Consider the following 5,878-nt stretch of genomic DNA (forward strand, 5'->3'; position numbering starts at 1 on the left):
CCTTAGTTTAATAGACATGCAATTATTGAGGCTCAGGATGAAAGACAGACTGTGACACAAAGTGACAGGATTCTTTCTACTACCCTTTGCAGTTTGGCTGGAGTGGAAGACAGAGGTTTTGTTGGATAATCTTGTAACTAACTGAAATCCTTGTTAAAGCACAGTGACATACTGATAATTATTCCAGAAAAGAAACATAAACCAACATAAGTCCCTCTAACTTTGAGGGATTGAGCAGCAGCAGAAGGTTCACCAGGATTTAAAAATCTTGCACTAGTGAACAAAGATTTTGGAGCTTGGATACAGGAAAGTCTGAGAAACTTGTGCAGGATTCCTAGTGGCGATGTGTGTGGGGGTCGAATCCAATGCGAAAGACAGGGTCAGGGATTGGTACTTTTTTCTATACCTCGGTTTTACCTTCATTCAGCTCAGAAGTAGCTCAGAAATGCAATTGTTCGTAGCCCATGCTACAAAAGCCAGTCTATATGGAAAGCACACTGGGGTGCTGCAAACCACACCTGAGTTCTCGTCCTTGCTGTAACCGGTTGTCCAGCCCTGTGTAGAACATTCAATCTCACTCGGCCTTCGTTTTCTCATTTGAGAATCTCTATAATTTATTGAGCATTAACTTTATGCTAGGCACCATGCTGAGGGCTTTGCCAACATTCTGATTTGATCCTTACTCCCACCTTATGAGGAAGGAATTATTACCACTGCTTTCACAAGGAGACTGACGCTCAGACAGCTCATGTGTCTTCCTTGATAGTGGGTAGCAGAAGTGAGTGCCAACAAGCTTATTTGACTCCAAAATCCACACTCTTCCTTACTGTGCTCTGATCTTACACTACTCCATCTTATTTCCTTCCAGTGCTAAAGTTCTATAAATCTGAGTCCATTTTACTATTAAGCAGCAATTTTGTTCAGGGAGAAGGAATCGAGAGGACAGGTACTAATCTTTAATCAGTGCCTCTGTGACACCCTGGTGCCAAGTATCTCTTGTATGGGAACGTAGTTAATCCTACACAAGACACACAGGGCAGACAGTATTGTAAATATGGAGGCTAAACCATCACAAACTTGTTTTTTCTTTACATACGATAAAGTTATTTCCGAGAAGACTTTGCTAGCATATCCCACCCTCATCTCTGTAGTTGTGTATGGGTCTGGGACTAGTCCTTTTGGAATGTAAATAGTAGTTAAGTGGATCACTTCCTGGCCAGAGTGGGTAAGGAGTGGTGTACTTTCACCGTCATGCCTTTCCTCATCTGTGGGCTAAATGAATAGAGTATTGAAGGGCACAGCTATAGACGGGAGAACTCCAGTTCCTAAATGAGACAGTGACAAGAAGGAAGACCCCTTATGAGGAACAACCACATCAGCCTACGATGAGTGAGAAATAACTGCTCTGTGTCAAGCCACTGCAAATGTGAGAATTAATTTGTAATGGCTCATATCATTGTCATCATTATAGATAGTTAGGAAAATGAGCTCAGTCAAAAGGAACCAGTCCAAAGTCAGGCACTGTTTCAAAAATGGTATTATTCTAAGGGTAGAGGGCACAGGGAAAAGGCCAAAAGAGGACTAATAGATTATGCAAGTGCCACAACTAGTCACAGGAGGTAACATAAGCAGGTCAGGGTTTGGGAGCCAGCCTGTATATTTTAAAGCTAAAGAAAAAAGCAACTGTGACAAAATTTAAAGTATGAGAGTGAGTAGAAATTGTATACAATATACAATACCTGGGTATGGTTTCTCTTTCTTTTGCTGATATATATTTATACTCTCATTGTCTCATTCTGTTCAAACACACACACACACAGAATTTGACCTCCTATCACAACAGACTGCAAGCTAAGGTATTTATTTGTAAACTGTGCTTTCACAAACCCAGGCACTCCCTGAGAATGTTATATGAGCTTTTGTAAATGCAGAAAAACATACCGAGGAAACATCACACTCAGCCAAACAGAAGTTCCTTCTATCAATACTCTACAGTGTCAGCTATCTTGAAAAATCACAGATGAGGACAGGGTGATGGATGGGAATGACTAGGTCATTGACTCCTTATTTTTTCAAATATTGTTCTGAAATCAAATACACAGGAGGCAGCTAGTGAAGCCACCAATTCAAAAGCAACAAACCCATGGTGAGGGTGTTAGAACTAGAAAAATATTGGCTATATTTTTTTTAATGTTTCCAGTGACAGAATTATTTCTACTTCTAGAAGAGTCTAGAATTATCCCCATGTCTGCTCAAGAAGATTAGTGCATTGGACTAAGCAAATTTAAGCCATTACATTTTTTAGACTGATCTCTCTTTGATATTATAGAAACTAGATTGGACAAAGGAGAAATCACAGTAATATAACTAACAAGGAGAAATGGATGAAGTGAGGCACAGAAGTTGCACCTAATCTTTAGCTGTATATTTAAACCTTAGGGTACATGTGAATTTGTCTAAAGGTTGAATATAAATGTCTTAACGCAACAATTATGAGAAAGACATGATGGCTATGTTAGCCAGTTGGATGAGAGTTTTCCAAACTGCATATGGAAGCAACAAACTGTATCCTATGAGAGAATTAATGTATGCAATTATGATCTAATAAAAAATAAATTAAAAAAATAAAATCACAACTGTATACATTTAAAAAATAAAAAAAATAAAACTTAGATGAAGACATGTGAGCAATAAGGGAGTACGATCTGGTATTGCTTTCATGGGACTCAATTCAAATATTTCTATTTCATTCTAGGTTAAATATATGTATATTATATAGACTCCAAAAAAGCCCCACTCCAAATATATATGTATATTCCTTACTACAATGTTTATTTTTCAAACAACTTTATCAGGTGAAAAAAAAAGTCAGTCTTAAGTTCTTCACTCTATTGGTTACTATGTACAATAGTACTTGTGACAGAAAAGTTGTGATCTCTTGAATTATAAGTTACATTGAAAACTTCTGTTTTATAAATCCCTAAAATACTCTGTAAAAATAATGATCCTAATATAGGGATTTGAAAATGATGCTAGGAGCTATTAATAAAGTGACTTTACTTAAAAGGAATATAGTAAAATGAGTTCTAAAATTCTTTTTTAAAAATTATTGAGAATCTAAAGCAATCATAGAAAACTTGGAATATCGTGACAAAACCCGTCATATCAGTGACAAGAGTTGTTTTTGAAAAACAAATAATTGCTAATTTGAATTGCCACCATAAGGCATTTCACTTGCGTTTATTTATTGGATGTTTACAAAGATTATGTCATGTCTCCGTGGAAAGCCCCTAGGGTCCCCCCCCCACACAATTCCTTCATTGATATTTGTATAAAAATGTCTATGATGGCAAATCTGTATTCAAATCTTCCCCAGAAAGAGGCAGAGGCAAGTGTTGTAAAGTCATACCAATTTGACCTTCATGAGATTTATCTAAGTCAAGTCTATGAAGAATAAAGTTAATTGGATGTTTTTTCTCTTGTGCTCAATATAGTACCAAATTAAGCACCAGTAATATAGAGGCCTTAACAATGTCTAAGAAACTACAAAGATAGTCATGGCAGGATGACTACATTGCAGGTAGCAGTTTCCAGACAGAATAAAGAGGAACTAAATTACTAGCTCTTGGTGATACAATGAACACATGTGTTAATATGGAAAATCCAGGAAATAAAGGAGAGATGTTGGAAAAAAAACTCGTGAAAAATAGTAACATTCTTTCCAAGAAAACTATGGATGTATACAAAAACTGACAGAACTTCAGATGACTAGGAATCTAGTTTTAGAATTTCTGAAAAAATAATCTAAAAAGTTGCTGATTTTTGCAAAAATATTTGATGGGGGGGAAATAGTACCAAAAGATATGATCAGTTCAAGTTTGTGAACACCAAGCAGTAACTATAGTGAAATTTATACAGAGTAAAACTGTAGAAAGAGAACAAACATCAGACACATATTTGCTCAAAAAGAATCAAGGTTCCAGGGACGCTGCCGGGAAGTGTGATCTGCGTACTCTGGGGTCATGTGTTCAGGGTAGAACACGGCATTTTGCTGCCCAGAAAGGCGTCATCAGCTGTCCCCAGCAACCCAACTGAAATGTGGTACTAAAAATATAAAGGAGAGTCATCAACGATGAGGTCACTCTCCTTGTCAGCTCAGGGTTATCATGAAGCCTATTTCAATTAGGTGGAATGTCCTGCTTCATCAAATACCAGGTTCTCCTCACATCCCAGGACAACTTGTAGTTTTTTAAAACCATGAATCATGATTCATGACTCAGCAGTGAGTTGTGAAACAAATTTGGAGCGTTTATAATGAGTACTTTACAAGAACACAAAAATATGGGATAGAATAAAAATATCAGAACATTGCACATAGTAAGAAAACTTTAGAAATTATGTGTGTGAGAGTGAGTTTGAGGGTCAAAATATGTGGGGAGTTGAGGGATGCAGAAAGTTCCTTTGTCCCCAAACATGGGGACATGCTACAGTTATGTATACAGTTTATGCTACAGTTGCATCAAAGTGCCTAAAATTCAACCATAAAAGATTTATTTCTCTATATTAAGAAGATTTGGGGGGATTTCCAAAGCATCCAGTTAAGATAAGATGTAGCTTGGGAAAATAAAATCTTTAAGTTTCATTAGACAAGGTTAATAGTTACCTACAAGCAGAGGCCGAATGAACAGAACACAGAAAGGTGTGCCGAAGAGCAGATGGAAAGGCTCCAGAGGTCACTTTAGCATTTCAGGTATTTTCCCTGCCCCCTTTCTGTTAGTACAGATTAGTGACTTCCACACATGATACCCGAGTGCAGCAGTTCTCAACCTGTGGGTCGCGACCCACAGGAACTATATTAAAGTGTTATGGCATTAGGAAGGTTGAGAACCACTGTCCTAGTGCTCTTGGCTACCATGAAAATCAACAGGAGGGATTATGAACATACACTTTTATGGCTTTTCCATTTCTATTGGCCAGTACTTTCATAAACACTGTGGAGAAAAATCTTTCTGGAGGTCTTTAATTTTCACAACAGTTATCAATTTTGTGGGAATTTATAGTCAATCTATCCTGGGTAGTAGAAAGGATCTGGGGGAAATTTAGATCAAGGATACTTAAAAATCATTATACATCTGAATCACCTGAAGAGTTTGCAAGACTATCAATGTGTGAACCATACTCCCATATTGGATTTCAATTGGTCTAGAGCTGGGCCCCAAGCACTTTCTAAAATACCTTCTCCATTGATTCTACTGTGCAGTTAGGTTTGAGAACCATGCAAGTCCTACCATACATATGATTCTTAAATTCCCTCTATAATAACATGAACAAGTGTTTTATTATATTTTTAGACAACTACAATTTCACCGATGTTTTTATTTAAGATGAGCAGGAGTTGGTCTCCCTTTAGAACCCATTAGTCATTTTTTCTACCTTGCTCTACCCCTATGATACCCCAACCCACATGGGGCTATGATAGGTCAAATTACTCTACCATATGCCAGCCCTCAGTATCAGCACACATAGGCCAACACAGCATAAAACCTATAAGACAGTAACAGTAATGCTTATTAAATGTTGTTTGCCATTATTATTATTGTGGTTGTTATTATCATTGCATATTAGAGAACAAAGATTACTGTTAAGAGCAAAATCATCAAAGCAGTTTTGCCAAGGTGAATGTCAAGAGCATACGACTTCTCAATGTTATGCAGTAAATGCTACATAGTGATAACGTAGAAAAATGCTAGCAGATGTTTTATTTTATGCTTCACTTATCACTTCTAATAGAACCATATAGACAAGTAATGGATGAAAGAAAAGTGTCATAGGTGTGTTCATGTGACGCGTGGCCAAAAAGGCCCCTGCCTTTCACTTT

The 5,878-nt window shown here is 37.2% G+C and overlaps 1 protein-coding gene across 1 annotated transcript in view; it reads right to left on the reverse strand.

Moving 5' to 3' along the window:
• TFAP2D (transcription factor AP-2 delta) overlaps positions 1 to 5,878 on the reverse strand; it is a 61,891-nt gene that overhangs the window by 39,409 nt on the left and 16,604 nt on the right. The window lies entirely within an intron of this gene.

The sequence above is a fragment of the Otolemur garnettii genome, unplaced genomic scaffold, assembly GCF_000181295.1.
Source record: "Otolemur garnettii isolate 467f Iridium unplaced genomic scaffold, OtoGar3 scaffold00269, whole genome shotgun sequence".
Classification (NCBI taxonomy): Eukaryota; Metazoa; Chordata; class Mammalia; order Primates; family Galagidae; genus Otolemur; species Otolemur garnettii.